At 44.2% G+C, this 20,767-nt stretch overlaps 1 protein-coding gene and 1 long non-coding RNA gene across 4 annotated transcripts in view; one reads left to right on the top strand and one right to left on the bottom strand.

Annotated features, from left to right (window-relative positions):
- Window positions 1-20,767, bottom strand: part of LOC138581031 (sulfotransferase 1B1-like) — a 537,627-nt gene that overhangs the window by 289,547 nt on the left and 227,313 nt on the right. The window contains exon 1 of one of the 2 annotated variants that reach the window (XM_069652053.1): window positions 1,086-1,107. The exons of the other annotated variant lie outside the window; for it this stretch is intronic. The gene's annotated coding sequence lies outside the window, so the exon portion shown is untranslated. Of the gene's footprint in view, window positions 1-1,085; window positions 1,108-20,767 lie in introns of those variants that run through there. 2 annotated transcript variants of the gene reach the window in all.
- The window catches only part of LOC138581033 (uncharacterized), a 470,134-nt gene that overhangs the window by 439,056 nt on the left and 10,311 nt on the right, over window positions 1-20,767 (top strand). For both annotated transcript variants that reach the window (XR_011304409.1, XR_011304408.1), the window contains exon 5: window positions 5,842-6,018. This is a non-coding gene — a long non-coding RNA (uncharacterized lncRNA). The remainder of the gene's footprint in view (window positions 1-5,841; window positions 6,019-20,767) is intronic.

The raw sequence follows: 20,767 nt of genomic DNA, 5'->3' as shown, positions 1-20,767 counted from the left end.
TTAATGCAGTGCAGTGAATGACAAAGTATAATTGGTATTGATTTTTAAATGCCATATATCTCCAAACTTGGGTTCTGCACACCACCTTATATGTCTATGTGCTGATAGATTTTTTTCTACAAGATCCTGACTGATTAAAATTAAGGTATGTGTTCCTGTGTTCAAATGGCTCCAAGCAGTGGAGTACCGAGCGGGAGTCTCGCAAGAGGGTGGCCAAACTGCCTCTAGGTACTTTTAGCAGAGACTTTTGTTCCTTTAGAAATGTGAATGGGAGGGATTGATCAGAAGTAAGAAGGGTGCATAATGTTCCATGCTTTATGAAATAATGACTATGGCTTTAAATCCCAAGGAGGATTTGTTAGGCTCACATTAATCTGCATGATGCTATTGTGACTTTGCATGCAGAATGGGGAGAATGAAACTAAAGCCATACTCCCATTGCTCAACATATTTCTATGACAATGTATGTAGTGTATGGTTAGTTTATTATGTAATGTGGTTTGCTTCCAATGCATTGCTATAAACAATTAAATGTTATATGTATTATATAAATAATAAGCACATGAAATGTAAAGCAAAACCTTAATGAATATCTTTATCAACTAAGCCTGGAAAGATGTGCACAGTCGCTTAATTTGTCCACATCCCAATTTCACCATTTAACCAAGTGTGTGAACCTGAGCAAATTATTTAATCACATTGTGCCTTATCTGCAGATCTGTAAGTGATTATGAGTTACTTCAAAGCTTATGTTAATGTATCATGGTATTATAATGGAAAAGCCTAATGACTATAGAGTTGCTTCGCATATAACAATAGTGCAATTTAGGTATTTTGCACCACAAAGTTATTTGTCACTTGCCTTTTTTATGGCAACATATTCTAAAGTCACTTCCATGGTGCCTCCATGTATCAAAGACTGATGATGCGCCTTCCAATCTCCTTTTCTGTGAAGTCACTTCTGTTGGTGCAATCCATATGCTAATTAGGAAGTTTGCACGTATTTTGCCTCAGAGGGCTTGGCCAGAGCTCCCCAACAACCATACACAATTACAATACATTTTTTTATTTTTATTTGAAAGTACCTTTGCTCTGCTTTCAAATGCTGCCCCGGCCACGTCTCATGTTACACCGATCTAACCTCTTCAAACTCACGCGCCTCCAGACAGAAACCAGGAAGCTGAATGAGCTTCCTAGTTCCTGTCTGTGTGTCACATGAACACGAAGCCGGAAAGGGGATGCTCTATGCCGCTGGCCCCCGGAAGTGCTGCTGCTAGCTTGACAGCACAGACACCAGCCCCTGCAGCACCCAGTTCAACAACCTGGCTGCTGACTTTGAGTCAGGCCAGCCAGGGTGAGGGACTGAGTCACGCAGGGCATCCCAGCCCTGAATGTGATGCAGCGCGGCTGCCAGGAATCTCTGCATTATATAATGAGTCAGCGCAAGCCTTGCTGAGCACCCCAGCCGGGCTCGCGCTATCCAATTACATAATTGATGATTGCGGCCCCCCTGCCCTTCCTCCAAAAGATGGAGGGGGACAAAAAGGCATGCCACAGAAGTTGGGGGGGACAAAAACCCCTGTCTCCCCCCTATAATAAGGAGGGAGAGACAAAATGCTGAGGAGGGACAGAATAAGAGTGATATGATATGTTATTTATAACGTGCTTAATACCCAGAGGTTTCTTTCTAAGCACAGACCCGGGGATCAAACCTGAGTTGCTCTGTGTCGTCTTGCTTCCAAGGGTGGGCGAGAAAGCAAGGGAGGGACGCAATAGTATGCGTTTCTGTGCCAGTTTTGGGGGGCAATTATTAATGGAACTTAGGGAACGTCAGAGATGTATTTTAAAAAAAGCAGGGGGGCTAAAATACATCGCCTGCTTCCATCTCACCGTGATCGCGGATCTCCCTGAACCAGGGTCCTTCACCGTCCACTCTAATTTGTATTGATTCTATATCTAATCCAAGTCGCATTCGCTCTACCCTGAAATGTTAAAGCGCTTTTCTTGATACTCCTGAATAATAATGGGCCTCATTATGAATATGTCAGTATTTCCACAAAAAACACAGCCATCATTGTTTACCATTCAAATCCCTCATATCTGCAGCAAATCAGCCCGGATATAAGGGGTGGATTGGCAGTCCCATAGGACCCCTTTGGGGATTAGGAGCATTTACTGCAGGTGACAATTTCGCCCATTATAAATCTTCCCTTTTTTGGAGGTAATGTGGAGAAAAAACCTACATCACTCAAACCTCATAATATGCCAGTGCAGTAAAAGTAGTGGTAGTTTCGTTACTGTCACTTTTCTTTGCCATTCTATCATACTTGTAATGAGGCCCAATGTACCTACCTCAGAAAGTAGTAGTTATTAACACAAATGTAACATGCATATGGCTGGTCTAGGGTGCGTTCCGCCAAACCATGGCTGAAAAAGCTTGGCAAACACTATCAATAAGGATCCTAGTTCATTTGTTGGGAGAGATTATTTGGTAGTCACGTTTATAAGTGTAGATGCTGAGATCCTTGCTTTGCCACAGGATAGTATGGTGACCCTGGACATATTATATTATGTCACTGTATAGCCCTGTGCTTTCGTCAACAAAAGGTTTGGTTCTGACATGTTGGTGGCATTTAGTTTGCCCATTCTGGAGCTTTCTTAAATTATTCCCTTGTCAGCGGCCATAGACAGGAGAGCGCCAACCAAAATGAGACATACCTCTGGCAAAGCCTATTCTCATGTCTACTTATTTTACTTAAAACATTTTTTTTGAGATTTTAAAATATTTCTCACATAATGAATAACAATTGGGCAGTCAGTGTCAAACAATGACTACAAGCAGGAGACCAGTTTGCACAGTTTCTTTTACTCAGTGTATTTAAATCTTCGATATTCAGTAGTAAAACCCAGATGAGAGTTCTTTAGGCTCACACCATTTATTATTCTGGTTCTTTAAGACTCCTATTTATGATGGAGAAACTAAGGCTAACGTTATTCACCTTTTGTAAAACATGTTTATATCAAATATGTTGTTAATATTATCATCATCATCATCAAATGATTTTATTTTCGGCATCGCCCTAAAAAGTGTATACAAACAGCAATTGCAATAAATACATAGGTAAATGCATACTAAATACAGCACAAAAGACATCATCCAATTTGGGTCATTATAGTGTGACACCAACAAAAAAATCAAGCCAATGAAATCCAGTGCAAATCTTGCAGGTTACAAAACATTTCAGTCAATGATATGCCAGTGCCCATAGCATCTTATTGATTTAAGAACCTTGCTTCTGAGTAACCAAGCACGATAGATATAAGTCACAAAGATCACCAAATTGTGCTCCTGGACAATAATAGTGCTTCATGCAAATGTCTAATATTAAATTTAAGCAAGATCGGTTTTAGTAACTTTTTTCTAAGACCCAAGTAATAAGGACTGTGAGAAACCTGAGGGTATCCTCACACCCACTCCCCTTGGATCCTCTTCTCAGGTGGCCAGGGAAAGTCCATCACTTTTGGATCCTGACCCTGGGGGTGGAGATTCGAGTGAGGATCGCCTGGGTGGAGGGTCTTTGGGAACTGGGGAGAGGATATCTGCAGGCGAGACATGGTATTTCCCCACCCTTTCTGAGGGGCACCAACCTTACCCTCCCCCTGCCTTCATAGGCTGTTACCAATCACTTCCCCTCATTTCCCCACATTCATATCACCATAGCACTGGGACGAGGAAGAGGCCACTAGGAGTGGTACACACTAACATGACATTTCACCGCTCTGGCACTGAAGCGTGGAAGAGGCCTGAGGACTGTTGTGAGGGTCAGGCATGTCTCAATAACTATGGTCAGACAATTGGAGCTACGAGCTCACACCTGCAACCTGTTAAATGGTTGCAGGTGTATAAAAGGAGAAATCAGAAGCAGGGGAGAGGTTGAGATCCAGTGGGGCAGGCAGAATATGGGCTGGTGAAAAGGACACTGACTAATATTTGACTACACCCTCAGGAGGAGGAGCCCAAGAATGAACTCTCAGAAAGTTCCATTATCGAAACAATATTTGCAGTCCTTGATCTTAAGTATCTAAACAGACCTAGGGTCTTGGCAATTCTAAATGATATTCCAGGTCTAAAAAAATCTGCTTTAGTGCAGTGGTCAAAGCGTATGAAAAGAAGTAGTGGAACTATGTTCCCTGCTGGCCTGCTCCTCTGCTCACAAACCCCATTGCCACACCGCCTCCGACACACAATCCAAACCCCCAAACAAACAAACCTGCTCTTTATGAGAATGTTCAGTGCAGTGCACTGAAGTGCAAGCTTCAACTTCTTCCTACACTTTTATTTTAAAATAAAACCATTCCAGAACGGTTTCTTTTTAAAATTAAAGTATAGGAACGGTGAAACTTAAAAATAAAAAGTATAGGAGCACCGCTCCCAACCTCTTCGACCTCTGCTTTAGTGATATCGACCGAATAGAATTTTGTGACTGGTAGAGGTGGGATGTGGTAAAGGATACGGTTAACTGACGACTAACCAGAGAGAGAATCTTATTCTCTATTGATGAAATCTGACAAAGAGGTTTTGATATTTATAATATGTTAGACCCCTGTATGCACCTCTCCGGGCATGACCACAATGGGAAATGATGGGTTGCCGCAGAATCAGGGAAAGCAATCATATTTAGAGGACAAAATAAGAAATGAAACGTGGGCAGGAAGGAGGGTGGATAATGATAATGCAACCTTCTTGCAATCTTACATGCGAGCTCCTAATTTAAACTTGCAATTTATGCTTTATATTCTCTGTGGCTGCAAGGTAATGGGTTCATTGAGGTTGCCCAATGTTTCCAAGAATAAAAGTACATGTAAATTACCTTTGGATTGCGCCTTCAGATTCTAAATAATGTATGTAGACAAGTTGGACAAGGTAGATTCGAAATAATCTATGTAGACCAGTTGGACAAGGTATCATTGGTTATCTTTTAATGTTAACATCACATTAATAACACTCAGGACAATTTTGGTCTTTTCACAATATGGAGTTAAATGTCCCTAATACTTGCATCCTCTGTATTTCTTCATATTCACAAAGGTCCTTAGTATTTCTCCATTTTGTAAGGTGTCAATAATAGTTGTCCACAAGGTTCACTTTAATGTTCCTTCACATTTAGTGATTAAGTCTCCTTTGTGAGGATTGGTACTTTTAAGTTGCTTCACATTCGTAGATCCAATTTTTGGTGATTATAGCTTGTTTTTGATCGGTATACTTGAGGTTAATAAATATCCTCTTATGGATCAATTAGACATAAGTTGATGAAATTTTGATTGCCCTCAAACACGTGTTTCCCAAATATCTTTATTGGTTCTTCAAGAGGGTTAACTTGGATGTATTTTTATATTGATTTGTTTAATTTCTGCAAATGATTTGGCTTGTTATTTTCTTATTCATTTGTAAGTTAGGCTCAATAGTTGCTTGGCTTCCGTGTTTTTCGCGGTTGCCATCTGGAGTTTGTTAGTCCTAAGTTGGTTACAAAAATCATTAGAATACGTAGCGTGCTAAGCTTACCTTATTCTCGAGCGAAGTAAGAATGCCAGTATGATAGCCGCGAAGGAGGGTGGACCCAGTGCAAAATAAGGAAGTAAAACAAAGGGATTGGTTGTGACTATCCCGCCCTTTGGTTACGTACATTAGGGATAAGCACAGAGTCAGTTCCAAACTTTAGCCTCTGTTCTTGGAATAAGAGAGGTATCACATGGATCAGTAATGTCTTCTTCTTCTGATGAAATCTCCGTCTCCTCCCCTTTAACCTTTGACTTGGGGTCTCTCTTCTTCTTCCCTTTCAGGTTTGGTTTCTCCTTTTTCAAGAAGATAAGGACGGCCATGGAAGGACGCCACAGTGCCACTAGGATAGTGGGCTGTGGCCGATTCTCTGTGACTTTCAGAAATGGGGAAAAAGCCAGCGGCACAAAAAACCCCAATCGCAAGGATAGTCGATAGCTGGTGGACCTACCCACCGGAAGGTAAGTAGGTACGATGACTTTGAAGGTAAGATGCTCACAGAAAGGTAAATAATGGCAATGGTAGAACACACAGGAGTAACTGAAGTAGTTAAGGAGGGAGCTCGGTAAGTAAACAGTAGCGTAAATAGTACTTGGTAAGGCAAGGGGAGAGGCTAGCGGAGAACAAGGAAGGCGAGAGGACAGAAGGAGAGGGAGGAGTCAGAACGGCGGCCAAGGGAAGCAAGACAGGTGGCAAGCGGGAAGAAAACAAGAAGGCAGCTGAAGACAGAAGAGCAGGCGGAATACGCAAGGGAAAACATTCAGAGCGTAACAACCAAAGGGAAACCAAAAGTTGCAACGCTTCCGTGCCCCAGAAGTGGCTGGCTAAATACTTCCGGTACGGACCCGAAGACAAAAACTAGACCGGCAAGGCACGTAAGAGGGAAAAAAACATGCTGACACAATCAATGGCGGCCCCCTTTCCAGCAGTCCCAGACCCGCCATCTGTTCCAGGGCATGACAAGAGGGTTCCATCATCTGATTGGTTCGGGGGTTTCCTGTGAGGAACTGAATAAATATGATCTTGTAATTTTACAGGAACCCTTATCTAAAAAAGGGATTATGAACAATTTTCAACTTGTCAACAGATGCCAGTCTGTGGGTCATCAGGGCGCCCGAAGGGAGGGCTCCTGATTGATATTAAGAATGAATCCATTTTGAATTTGTTAACGGTAGACGACTGGTATGGGGTTTTGGCTGCTTGTGTAACTTTGAGGGACGGAAGTACCCACCTGCTTGTTATTGATGTGTATTGTAATTATGTGGAACACTCCCAAAGGGCCCTGACTGACCATATTGATGAGATTTTAATGTGGTGGAAAGAACTTCGACCGGAGTGGTCTATTATAATCGCAGGCGACTTCAATACACATTGTCTCGACCCCATGAAAAATGAGGAATTTCTGTTGTTGTCATAAAGAGAAGACTGCACACGACCCCAAGGGGATGAGATGGTGGGACTTTTTTGAGGAATGGAATATGAGTATGCCGGGTGGGAAGAAAGAACAAGGTATGTTTAATTGAATACTTGGAGCAATGGATCCACATCTGGTTTGATTGACTTTATTGTGGTGTCTGAGGAAATGGTATAGCTCGGGGTCATCTTCGACTCCACACTCTCCTTCTCTCCTCATATATCTGACGTCTCTAAGAAGTCACATTACCAGCTGCACCTCCTCAGAGGTATTCTTCCCTTCCTCTCCTTCCCCCAGAAGCTCACTGTCTCCCGAGCCCTGGTTCTCTCGAAGCTGGACTACTGTAACAGCCTCTATCTTAATCTGCCTGCCTCCACTCTCCGCCCTCTGCAACTCATCCAGAACAGAACTGCGAGACATGTTCTTGGCCTCAAGCCCAGGGACCGTATCTCTCCAGGACTGAAATCTCTACACTGGCTCCCAGTGGCTGCGAGGATTAAGTTCAAAACCCTCTGCATTGTCCACAAGGCCTTCTGGGGCCTGGGGCCTAAATACCTTCAACTCTCTCTTCCTAAATATCTTCCTTCCCGAGCCCTACGCTCATCCGTCTCCACCTCCCTCAGGGTCAGCCGCTTCTCGAAGCAACGAGCTGGGGGTAGATCTCTCTCTGCGGCAGGGGCCTCCCTCTGGAACAGCCTTCCTGCCTCCCTGAAACCTGAGGAGAACCATCTCCGGTTCCGGAAGCACCTCAAAACCTTCCTCTTCACTTCTGCTTTCTCTCTCCCTCTCCCCTGCTAAATTCTTCACCTAAACTGCACTGATTCTGCAACTGGGCCACTCTCACCGACCTCGGTCCTGGGCCCAGTCACTCTTCACTTGCACTGCCTCCCTGGCAACCCCTGCACTGCGGGACTGTCTCTGTATCCCTACAGCCCCCCCCCAGCACTTGTCTGCACTTACCTTGCACTTGCCACCAGCTGGCCCTATTTATTTATTATTTTATTTCTATTCTACTTATTTGTACTGCACCCCCCCTCCCCCTTCCCCTTGCACTTTTCCATTCCCCCTACCCCTGCACTTGCGCGGTCTGAATGACACCTGGCCTAGTAGGATCGTTGTCTGTCTTCCCCTTGTTCCCCCCTCCCTGCCTCGTCGCGCCTTGAAACACTTGTGTATAGGCGCGTTACAAATGCCATATCATATCATATCATATCATAGCTGGGAAATAGCTATAAAGTGAATAATGGCTTTCCGAGCGAACATGCAATATTGTCAGCAGTCTTCTCTTTACCTCACAAGTAGGCTTCACAAAGAAAACTTGAAGTTATTGGCCCTCATTAGGACCCTGGCGGAGAGGGTTTTACGCCGGCGTAGTGCATGGCGTACCTCTCCGCCAGACTACGAGTTCCCGTAGCGCCATGGATGATTTTTACGCCTGCTTTTTGCAGGCGGAAAAATCCATGGCGCTACGGGACTTGTTGTTAATTACGCCACCGTAATTTACGGTGGCGTAATTAACGCCTTCCCCACTCCCATTATACCCTATGGGGCAAGAATGGGAATGGGGAAGGGTAAAATGGGGATTGGGGACTTACCGCCCCGCCAAGGTCGGCATGGGGCGGTAAGTCCGCCAACCACCTTGGCGGAGTTGGCAGCTTAGCGCCATGGACCATGGTGCAAATTGCACCATGGTCCTCCGCCAGGGTCCTAATGAGGGCCATTGTCTCTGGTAGCAAAAATAGGCTGATAGGCTGATCTGGGCACAGAGGGATATATGTGAGCTCCACCTCGGAGAATCTTATGGCAGAAATGATCTCATTGAATGTACACACAACGGAACAAAGTGACCATCATATTGTAGCAGTTGAATGGAACAAAAATAAATTAGAGAAAAGGGAACAATGGAGACACGAAATATCGGTAGTCCCGGGCCGAAATAGATTGCGGATGGGAAAGAAGGACATTGTGTCAGTAACCAATCAGCTCCAACAATACCAAGAGCTGAGCTCATCCGTTCCAATCGAATACCAACAGTTCCTTGAAGTTTACAAAACGAAAAAGTGGCCTTCCTTGAACAGACCGGGATTTCAAAAACACCAATATGATCCCGAGGTGACTAAAAGAAAAAGAGAATTAAGGAAGGCAATAAGGATAATCCTTTCATCAAAAACCAGCGATGGAAAAAGTCAAATAAAAAGGATAAAAAACCGATATAACAACTGGTGTAAACAACATAGATCGAGATTGGAACAAAGAGATGCTGAGGTGATCCTGAAAGCACTAAATCAAAAGAATTCGAGAGGCTTCTGGGCCATACTAAATGATACACAGAGCACTGAAAAAGCACTATTGACAAGCGCAGTACAAGAAAAAGAGTGGGGAAAGCACTACACTGAGCTATTCAAAAAAAGGAAAAAGGGGAGTCTGACAAAGATGGACACAAGCCAACCCTGGACATTAGAAATAGCGAGAGACGACATTAGAACAATTATCCGAAAAAGTAATGCGTCACGCTCAGCAGGCCCAGATGGCTTGTCAAATGCAGATTTAAAAGGAAATGTAGATGAATGGACAGAGTTCTGCTATACCCTGTTCACTGCGATAACAAAAGAAGGCAGAATTCCAACAAATTGGAAACAGGGGATCATAGTGCCGATCTTTAAGAAAGGCATTCGATCCGATCCGGCGAATTACAGGCCAATAGCACTACTCGATGTACTAGGAAAAGTGTTTGCATCGTTATTATTACAACACCTAAGTGCGTGGATTCGGCGACAAGAAATCTTTGACAAACGCCAGTCGGGATTTGTCAAGGGAGTCGGCTGTAGTGTTAACTTGCTTATGTTAAATCTCTTGAAAATCGACGCGATAAGAACTGGCCAAAAGATATATCTGGCATTTATCGATATGGCAAATGCCTTCGATGGAGTCGATAGAGAAAGCCTATGGTCGAAACTAGAAAAAAAAGGGTGCAATACATGTCTGCTCCAGGCGATAAAAGATCTTTACTCTGAAACTTCGATCCAAGTGAGGTTAGACAAAGAAGGAAATCTAACAAGACCAATACCGACCGAGAGTGGTGTCAAACAAGGATGCCCACTAGGAGCTACACTTTTCAATTTTTACATTGCTGATGTAGGACCCGCACTAGCATCAGTGGTGTCGTTTCCACCATCTATAAATGGAGTTGAGATAAATCATATTCTATACGCAGATGACATGGTAATTTTGGACCGCACTCCCATTGGTTTACAACGAAAACTAACGGCTCTCAGAACTTTTACTGAAGACCTGGGGCTAGAGATCAATGCTGCAAAATCCGAAATTCTGGTGTTGGAAAACTTAAGAGGATGGAAATCCAAAAATCAGAAGTTATCATGGTATGTAGGACCAAAAAAGATACACAAAGTACCCTATACGAGATATCTAGGAACCATCATTAATTCCAGCATAAACGATGAGCCAATGTTGAGAAAGCTATTACATAGTTGCAAGCAGCTCACAACGCAAGGTAACATCATACAGAAAAAATACAGGAAATTTACGTACGATCCCGTAAGAAGATTCTATCAAGGAAAAGTGACCCCAATCCTTACGTATGGAGCTGAAAATATGTTCGGGGTTGATCACAAGGTATGGTCACGATGTGAAGGAGTCTTTTGGAAGAAAATACTGCAAGTTCCTCAAGGAACGCCAACGGCCTGTGTGCTGTACAAAGTAGGAGTTTCATCACTCAATGCACGGATTGCCTGGAACAAGTTGGCCCTGTTTAGAAAAACGAACGCAGAAGCAAACTTACCATCTGTTAAAATTTTAAGTCAAAAGAAGAGTACAAGGCAATCTGCATTAGATGAATGGAAGAGCCAGTGCAAAGAGATTCTTGCACAGGTGGGGTCGGATGAGCAAACGCTATGGCAGAACCCCGACCTGGTGAAAAAGAAAGTATTAGATCTGGACTGGATCCAAGTATGTGAGAAAAGAGCGGCACAAAAATGTATGAATAATGTACCGTCAGAAGCCAAAAAACGTAACATACTTGCAAACTATTTAATGCTATCACCGTGCAAACGACTAAGAAAATTATACCTGAAGTTCAGATTAAATATCTTCGAAACAAAAGAAGTGCTAATTTGGAGAAGGTCAATTGAAACAAGTAACTCCAAGTGCAGGTTGTGTGCTAGAGATGATGAAAACCTAAAGCATTTGATATTGTTTTGTGCTGAATTAAAGGATCAGCGCGAACTATGTTTAAGGCGTGAGAGGAACCGAGTTCTGACATACAATGCAGAAGAATGGTGGAGGCATCTACACACTGGCGAGAGCAAAACCCTAAGGATCGCCACAATGAGATTCCTAGATCAAATCCAAATATGTTTAGAGACCAATCCAATAGAATCAGCTGACGAGGAGCCGCCATAAATATAGGTGATGTTATCGATTGACAGAAGAAAGTGAAAGAATGAAAAAAAACACAAGAATGAATAGAATATTAAATAAGTAAAGTCATGGACTATCTTGAATAGCGGAAAACGAATGTACAGAAGCAAAATGTAGAGTTTTAGTAGTAGTCTAAATGTGGAATTGGAAATGATGTTAGTTTTTCTATCCTATATAGTTTTTATGTCTTATTAAGATTTTTTCTTTTTTTTTTTTGTGTATTCTAAGTTTTTCTTTTGTCTCTCACACGCAATGTGTTCTTATAGTTATACATTTCGAAAGGTTTGTAAAAACTAAATGAAATAAAAAAAAAAAAAAATAGGCTGATCTCGGCACAGAGGGATATATGTGAGTTTAATGGAAAACTTGAGAAAGAAACTCTTGATACACAGGGACAATATAATACACACGTATGCTCAGTGAATCAATTCCCTGTGCTTATAGAAAACCCTGTAAGCCCTAGGAAGCCTAAGGTCCCTAACAGTAGGCTACATTACAATCCAACTTTTCAACAAATTAAAAGGGAATACTACAGAAATGTCAGAAGGTCCATTTGGGAATGTGCCTGTTCTTCTCAACTTGAAAGTAGGCCGAGGAAATTAAAGCAGGGCTATAGACATAGGCTGAAAGCACTTAAAGCATTGGCCTACCAAAGGGAAAGCAAAAACATGCTCTCTTGCCTTCTTCAGAGAGGCACAGCTCCACCTCACTGATGAGGCCCAACAGGGCTGAAAGACGTGTATGGGGTTGCTGTTGGTACTTTTGTTCAGAAGAGAGTTGCCATAGCATTTCGTTGTTGGACTGCCCATGTGGGTGGGACAAAGACTGATATGCAAATGAATATTTCCCATTTGTGAAAGGTACAGTGTGTTAAAGTGTGGCTGCAGACTCTCAAGTGGGTACCTTCCCAAAGAACAGGTCATTTAGCCGTGCTTGTTCTCGCAAAGGGGCACCTATGGACTATTTTTTCATTGTTTAAGGGACTTAGGTTTAGTCACCCTAAGTTTCCTAGGGTCATCCAGACGTGAACCCCTTGCTCATTGTGCTCAGAGAAGCACAGCTCCACCTCACTGATGATGCCCAACAAGGCTGAAACACGTGTTTGGGGTTGCTGTTGGTACTCTTGTTCAGAAGAGAATTGCCATAGCATTTGAGTGCTGGACTAGCCATGTGGGCGGAACAAAAACTGATATGCAAATGGATATTTCCCTTCTGTGAAAGGTACAGTGAACTAAAGTGTGGCTGTGGACTCTCGAGTGGGTATCTTCCCAAAGAACAGGTCATTTAGCAATGTTCGTTCTCGCAGAGGAGCGCCAATGGACTATTTTTTCATTGTTTTTTATGTAAGGTTTTGTAGGTTTAAACAGCTATGCTTTTGTACTATTTCTTGTTGTGATGTCTGATGAATGTGTGTAAGGTTTTAACTAGTTTTAAAATTGAATGTACAATAAGGTTTATAAAAAAAAAAGGCTGCCGCCGACTACTGCAGAGAAGCCAGAAAGATGTAGAGGCCAGAGCGGACCGCAAGAGGTTCAGCCCTATGCGGTGTGTTCCCTGTTGGGAATGGGGAACACAGATCTCCCCGTGGCAGCCAAATGGTGCAGGAGAGTCTGGAGGAATCAAGCTCTCCTCGCCAGAGCTCCCCAGGAGTAAGTGAGGAGCCAGTGAGAAGCCGAGAGCGAAACCAGAGCACCCGGCGGAGCGGCCCCACACCAGTGAGTGACAGGTAAGGATCACAAAGGCCGGGGCGCTCCAGGGGCATGTGTGGGTAACCGCGGATGCCAGTCAAGTGAAAATACATGCCAAATGGGTCTGGAGACCCAACGTGAACTATTGAATACGGAACAAGTTACCAAGCACGTAATGAGTTTTAAATGCTGAACTGTGGAAAACAGGAGTATATCGAACGAATGAAACAGCAAGTGATGTGCATTTGCAAACAAGATGAATTTAAAGAGACAGCATTTGCAATTAAAGTGAAACAAGTAAAACGTAAAACACTATTAGATATTGTGAAAGTAAAGTGGTAACTAGGAGAAATACCATGAAGGAAAGTATATGAGAGTCACATGTTGGTAAAGGCAAGAAGTTGTTAAAGTGAACCAGAGGCATATGAGGATTTATGACACAGATACAGAATGGAAACTTATGTTTTCAAGGAAGACCTATGAGAAATAATTAACTGTTGCAAAGTGCCATGGGTTACCGGTTGCGCGACCTGTGATGGGTGAACCTTGTGGTCTGACAACTGGGCCTAGACCGAAGAACCCTTACTTGGAGTAAACCAAGGGAAATCAAATGGCTGAGGCTGGTGGACCTAAGATTGTTGAAGTAATAGAAAGATAATGTAAACTAAGCAAGTTAATGTCACTGTGAATTTGAAGCCAGAAGAGCCGTCTACTTGGGGAAGCGAACCCCGAGACCATTTGGTGGAATTGTCTTGAACTTGGGGAAGAGAGCCAAGAGCTGGAAGAAGTTCATAACATTTGTGTGAACACTAATTATTTGGTTGCCGATATCCCTACGCATAGTTTAGCTTTAGTTGTGAGGGTAAGTACAGGTAATGGACACAGACCGACTTTTAAGTTGGACATACTGACTAGGACAATCCTTAGTTTATTTAGGTAGGGAAATCCCACCTTAGTATAGGGCAAGTTAAGCCTTACACCATGCTGACATTTGAGTTAATAAAGATATTTTGTTTGAACTTTAACTCTGTTGTCTGTGCCCTGCTTCATGCTGCCTTCACAGGACACATAAACAAAAAATAGACAGTGGGCCTCATTCTGAGTGCGGCGGTATGGGGTTAACGGCACCGGTAAGGATGCCGGGGCCGTTAACCCCTTCCGCCGCATTCCGAGGTCCCTTAGCGGGTCCCACTAGGGCAGGCTGGTTTTACCAGCCGCCCTTAGCGGGACCCGTTAAGTGACCAGGGAGCTAATAACGGGCCCGCTGTTTGCGGGCCCGTTATTAGCTCCTTCCCCATTCCCATTGAGCCCTATGGGGGCTCGAATGGGAATGGGGAATGGTTTTCGGAATGGGGACTTACCGGGTTCGCAAAGGTCGGAATGTGCCGTTAAGACCCCATTCCGACACCACGGACATGGGTTTGGAGGCAACCATGGTGCTATTAGCACCATGGCTGCCTCCAAACTCGTAATGACCCCCAGTGTCTTCCATGCCAGAAGTGGAGACTTTACAAAGCTCAGAGACAATAACCCACTTTAAAAAGTAATGTGTTTAATGGCAACATTCCCAACCTATTCTTTGCATACAACAATCTCATCATTGGCATAATAATATTGTCCAGGTAATTTTCCTTGCCCAGGGTTATTTTGCAACGTGAATATTCCCTAGCCTCAGCCATTGATGTGAGATAGCTGTCAATGTTCTGTTGGAATTTTAACCACTGTTTTTGCTTGATCTGGGCTTTCGTCTGCAGATTTATAGAAGCAGGATTTGACCATAGGTGCAACATGCCCAAGGAGCTCAGTTCTTCCCTAACATGCTTGCACCACTGAATGCTGCTACCACCTGGTTGCGACAAGATATCTCACACTGCGTCTCTATATTTGGACAATTCAGGAGTTGCCCAAAGTCATATCCAGTATAGGGTAGATCTACTAGCCAGTACGTCAACCATAAGTGGGTGGGTTAATTCAATGTGTCAGGACATATTAGGGGTGCTTGTTGGTACCCGTAATAGTTTTTTCAAAAAGGCATTTTGGGTTACTTGAAGCTGTACAAATTTAGCATAGCCCCAGAATTTAGCACAGCCCCAGATATCAGCTCCATAAATTGAGGGTGCTCTTGCTTGCACATTGTATAGTTCAAGCGAGGGAGACAATCCACCGTCACCAAACAAGCTAGTTTAAGTTTAAGTAAAGTATGTAGTCACTGCCTTTTCTAGCTGTGCAGACCATGTTCCTTAGGCAGCAAATCTGATTCCCAGGTAATCGAAAGTGTCTACCTGCTCGATGGATAACCCCCCTTCCTTCACATTCAACTTGGGATGTTACTTGCTGTTTGCCAGACAAAATACCATAGCTTTTGTCTTTGAGATATTGATTGTGAGTCCGCTATCAATGCAGCCTTTGTGAACGATATCTACCTGTCTTTTGAGACCTTCCAGTGTTTTAGAAATCACAATGGCATTGTCGTCAAAGAGCAATAGGGGTATAAAATCCCATCCCAATATTGGTGCATAAGTATGTAGCTGGGATAGACCAATAATCAATTTGTTGATGTATATAAAGAATAATGTGAGCTCAAGTACGCAGGCGAGTGGTATTCCCTGCTAAATTCCACCTTGCTTTCCCTGCATTACCTGTATAAAGGCTCATAATGGGGCGCAGTAAGCCTTCAGGTATACCATGATCTACTTAGGCCCTCCAAAGTTTGTTACATGGGACACCATCAAATGCAGCCTTGATGTCAATGAAGATGGTATAAAGGTTCAATTTCGTCAAGGCTATATATTTTTGATGGATCAGAAAAAAACTAAACTCTTGATCTAATGTACTCAAACCGGGTTGAAAACCCGCTTGGAGGTGGCAAATTGCGGATGACTCCTTGTCACATGATGCCAGATGTAACAAAAGCGTACATGCACATATTTTCCTAGATATATCAAGTAATGATATTGGCCTGTACTTTGCAGGGTTATGCCCCACACCCCCTTTATTATACACCAGGATTATGATGGCTTCTGTCCATGATTTTGGGACTGTACCAGATTCAATCACAGCATTAAGAATGACATAAAATACAGGCACCCATATATCTACTTCCTTCTTAAAGAGATCAACAGTTATTGTGGGAAACGTGAGGGCATCCTCACATTTACTCCCATCTGACCCTTTGTTCAGGTGGCCGTGGAAGGGCCATCCCCTTTGTATCCTGGTCCTGGGGGCGGACAAACGAGGGAGGATCATCTGGGTAGGGGTTCCTTGGGGAGTGGGAAGAGTATGCCTGAGGGTGAGACACAGTATACCCCCTTTCCTGAGACTGTTGCCCCCTCCCCTCCCTCAGCCTGCATGGGTCACTGTCAATCCCATTCAATGGTCCCTGCTGTAACCCTGCGACATACTGAAGATAGAAAGAAACATCCAAGAACAAAATCTGTTCCCCATTTCAAATCCCATAACAACAGGGAAACAAAGGAAGGGCATATAGAATTAAAATGGACTTCCTCTAATAAACCATTTCCCCCTGAAATCCAACCAAGTACTGAGAAGATGAAGAGGCATCCGCAAGTCCAGCTTCCATGCCTGGCTAGCTCTAACCAGGCCGGACTCACGGCAGGCCTGGAACATCAGAGTGTCTATTATCTCATCCCTAATAGGGGGCGACCAGATACAGCTAACTGGGGAGGGCAATGTAGTGACCCCCGTCATCTCCCTAGAATTTCTCCAGAAGTGCCACAATACCACAAGCACCGGACTTGTGCGAATATGCCAAGCTGCCCATCACAACATGATCTTTTACCACAAGTGGAAGTCTTTTTTAATTGTTTCCCAGACAGGTATGAAGTTGGCCTCAAACAGTTTAGTGAGGTCAGCAGTGATCTGGATGGCCACATATCGAATATTCCCCATCTGAATACCTAACTCCTGAATCTGCTCAAGTGATTGAGACATGGTATTTTGTAGTGGGAGCACAACCGTTCTCATGATATTCATTTCAAAACCTGAGAGGCGGCCGTTATCTGTAACTGTCTTCAAGAAGGCAGCAACCGACGTACCAGGGAAGCTAAGATATGCCAGGATGTCGTCCGCGTAGAGCGCCAGCTTGTATTCTCTTAGCCCCATCTGCAATCCTCGAATGAGTACATTCGAACATATAGTTGTCGCCAGAGGCTCAAGGAAAAGTGCAAATAGAAGAGATAGATAACATCCCTGTCGTGCCCCATGACTTAGATGGAATTCACGGGAGGCAATCCCATTCAACACCAGCCGTGCCCTTGCCTGTTGGTAAAGTCCCATTGCCCCCACGAGCCATCTGGGCCCAAGGCCAGCCTTCCCCTGGGTCACTCTCATGAACCTCCATTCAACCCTGTCAAACGCCTTTTCGTCATCTACTGTGAGGACAATCTCTCCCTTCCCGTCACTGCAGAGTCAGGGTCTTATGAATATTATCCGAGCCCTGCCCGTACCTGATAAAAACCCACCTGGTCTTTGAATCTTGTTCTCCCTTCACTGATTCACAATCGGCCCACCAGGACACTGGCATAAATATTAGCATCTGTGTTGATCAGGGAAATGGGTTTGTAGGACCGACAGTCCAATATATCCCTACCCTCCTTGGGAATAACAATTATACAAGCCTGTGTGAATGTGCTTGGGGTGGCACCTCCGTCCAGCATGTTATTAAAATGCGTAGTCAAAAATGGCATCAACAGTGGGACATGTCTCTTATAAAACACTGGCATGTAGCCTTAGCTTAGAGATAGCAATTTGTATCTCTTCACTCGAGGTGGGTGCATCTAGGGCCTCCCTTTGCTCTGGTCTCAAAACCGCTAGCGGAAGGGAATCTATTTGTGGAGTGCTCCCTCCTCATGATCCTCAGTATTATACAGCTGGGAGTAAAAATCACCAAATCTGGTCGCTATCTCTGTGGGGTCAGTGACAAGTCTCCCCCTGCCTCCCTGATTTTGAAGAGTTCCCTCTCCTCCCTCTGACGTCGCAAGCGGCTTGCCAACAATGTATGGACCTTGTCCCCTTTTTTCAAAGAATCACTGCTTTACAAAATGGAGGTGCGTCATCGCCTTTCCCTTCCATATCTCCCCTAGCTCACCACTAAGTTCCCTTATTTCGTGGAGAAAATCTTCTGACGGATGCCGCACAGATCTCCATTCCTCCTCCTTTCCCTTGATTCATTGCCTCAGCTTGGACTCACGCAATAACCTTCCCCTTTTTTTGGCTGCACCTTCGGAAATAAGGAGGTTGCGGAAGTGGCCTTTGCGGCGTCCCACACAATATGCAGCAACATCCCACTTGCATCATTACGATGGAAAAAGTTCTTCACTTCAGCCTGGAAAGATTCTCTGAATACCCCATCTCTAAACAAGGTGACTTTGCAGAGCCAACGCCCGGTCTGTTGGAATATTCAGCCCCATGTCCAGCATCATCACGCCCATATCTTCATCGGACCAGCCCACCTTCTGGAAGTCAGGATGTGTGCCACAACAGGTGATGTTCCTGTGCTGCCTCAAGAAGTATATAAGCTATTCTGGGGGAGTAGAATGTATAAGCACAGGAGTGGGGGTGGACCATCCTCCATGAATCAAAAAGAAAGTTCTCCTTTGATAGGGGGCGCAAGGCCACACTCCTCACCGAAGACCAGTCCTTGGAGGGGTCCCTAATTAGATTCAAGTCACCCCTGAATATCACTGTTATATCTGAGGCCTGACCCTGTATGCATGTCTTGGTGAGTGGTGATGTCTGTATGGAATGTTAGCGTGGAGCCCTGTGCGCCTGATTAGAATGATGTGTGGTTGGGGGTTCTGACCTAGGCAGTTGATCAAGATGTAGCCTGAGTGGTGGGAGCCAGTGGGCTCTCCACAAGATCTCTTTTGATGTAACCTGATTGCCATGATGTGGTCATGAAGAAATAAACCTGAGCAAGCGTCTTATTGGGAAACCTGCACCAGAACATTGGCAACGAGGATTGGTCTCAGACAGGGACACATGGAGAAACTAAGCAGAGAAGCACTGGAGCAGAGAAATGGGTACAATGCATTAGAGAATGAGAGATGTGCATGAATTCTGCGAGGGGGGGGCAGTTATGGAGCTGATAACTGAAGTAAGGAAGCGGGAGACCCACTGCCCCCATCTGAAGAGTCCCACCACCCAGGAAGATGAAAGTGGTTGGAGTGAAGTCTTTGAGGAACTGGATAAGGAGAGTGGTCCAGCACTGTGAAAGTGCAGAGTTCCCCTGCATCTAGCAAGGAGAAGGGACCGTGTTTTCCCTAGTTGGTTACTTTCAGAGTGTGCCATAGGAAGGATGTTAAGGGAGAAGCTGCAGAACTGGCAAGGGTTAAGCGTTACTGACATAGTGCAGCTGTGCCCTGTGAGGTGCTGAATGTGCTTACTTGAGGCTTCGGGGGTCACACGGTCTATTGTTGAGGCAACGGAGCGGACCGTATGGCTTTTGAATGGGGACTAGCATGAGCAATGGCAGACTAGCGTTGCAGCGGTTCATTGGAGCAGGGAAGTTCATCTGTCCACCATGCCCACAGCCACAATAGTGACGTCAATGTGTTGCGGCAGGGGTTGGCAAGGACGGAAGCCCTCGCATTGTAAGCGTTCAGTGATTAGATGGGTCATATTACACAGTAATGGACTTAGGAATTGCATGCTGCGAAGTCCCTTCGAGTAAAGGACCCAGTACATGGAGGCAGTGTATAGTTTCCAGGTTTACAGTAATTACAAATGCAAGCCCCTGTGAACCAAGTTAATCCTGCGACACGGAGGAGAAGAGCAGAGCTGATGACAGTTACATCCGCATACTTGGGGATCTGGAGAGTTCGGAGGTCAGATAGGGTGATGTTTTGAACAGTGACAGAAGGTTAGGACAGAAGGTTAGCTGACGTTTTCAAGTCAGTCGAGTCGATTGCCCATTTACAGTTTCAAGTATTCATGGTAATCGGTCAGGATGTGGAATTATTTGCATTTGTAACAGAGTTCCGCGATTGCGTAGTGTCATTCAAGGACAAAGTGGAGATAATGCACTCGGCAGGTGCCAATTGTTTTAAAAGCGCTGAAACATTGGAAATATTTCTAATATGGTGCATGCATTGGTATTACAATACTATTAGAATGTGTTCAGAATATTATTAAAATGCATGGGTATTTAGGTGAGTAGAGATGCTAATGACATTCCTGTCGGGTAAGTGAAGTAGAACACGTAGTACAACTTTAATAATTATGTCGTCTCCACCTTATGGGTACAAGTGAATAACAGTGACCAGCTTAAGGGTATACGCAGTCTATAGTTGAGTGGGAGATTAGGGCAGTGGGGCGGGGGAGTGTGTGGATAGATTCAGTATGCCCTATAACTGTTTGTTTAGTGTTTAACCATTTTGAGGAATTTCAGGAACCCATCAGGTATGACTGGCTGCAAGGTTGCAGCAGTCAGACAAGTGTTTGTTTTCTTTTGGTTATTGGAATATGTTTTTTTTAAAAAGACATTTGGCTACTCTAGAGGTTCGCATTCCAGAGTACAGTGTAGTAGCATGGATGGGGTCAGGTTGTGGAAGTCCAGGAGACCCTGGTTCAAGGGTATAATACATCATATATATTATGCACCTGCATTAACCTCATTACAACCTTGGTGCTAAGTGCACCAACTTTACCACC

This window comes from Ambystoma mexicanum, chromosome 3p (assembly GCF_040938575.1).
Source record: "Ambystoma mexicanum isolate Mex_15411 chromosome 3p, UKY_AmexF1_1, whole genome shotgun sequence".
In the NCBI taxonomy this organism is placed as follows: domain Eukaryota; kingdom Metazoa; phylum Chordata; class Amphibia; order Caudata; family Ambystomatidae; genus Ambystoma; species Ambystoma mexicanum.
Note: the sequence above shows the minus strand (reverse complement) of the source record. Positions and strands in the feature narration are given on the sequence as shown.